This window comes from Frankliniella occidentalis, unplaced genomic scaffold (genome assembly GCF_000697945.3).
Source record: "Frankliniella occidentalis isolate FOCC.00 unplaced genomic scaffold, Focc_3.1 Scaffold37, whole genome shotgun sequence".
Classification (NCBI taxonomy): domain Eukaryota; kingdom Metazoa; phylum Arthropoda; class Insecta; order Thysanoptera; family Thripidae; genus Frankliniella; species Frankliniella occidentalis.
Window position 1 is genome coordinate 257852 of NW_026267167.1, and position 390 is coordinate 258241.

The 390-nt window shown below is 50.5% G+C and overlaps 1 protein-coding gene across 1 annotated transcript in view; it reads left to right on the plus strand.

Annotated features, from left to right (window-relative positions):
* Nucleotides 1-390, plus strand: part of LOC113215886 (immunoglobulin superfamily member 10) — a 206135-nt gene that overhangs the window by 4555 nt on the left and 201190 nt on the right. The gene's annotated exons all lie outside the window — the stretch shown is intronic.

Here is a 390-nt window from a genome sequence, read left to right on the forward strand (position 1 = left end):
ATTCTTTCGGTCCTTTAGCCCCCCGCGCGCTCTCTCACTCGTCACTCTTGTCCATTTCGTTCACTCTCGCTCACTCTCACACATCTCTCTCACACACTTAAGGGGGCATCCTAGTGTAGCGGGCTCAAAAAATGGAAAAAAATATTTTGGTCTCAAAAAATCCCTTATGGTCTCTAGATTGCAGCCCACTTTGTCCGGTGCGTCAATTCGAATTCTCCTGCCCGTAAGAGCGTAGGGCGTGAAGCAGTACGCAGCGTTCCGTCGGCATCCCTAAACTTTAACGGCGTTTTTCTCAAAACGCCTTTTTTCGAACTGGTGGGCACTCTAGCGGCCAAACCGCTTGGCCGATCGGGTTGCGATTTTTCGTGGTTGTTCCTCTCGCGTATCTCT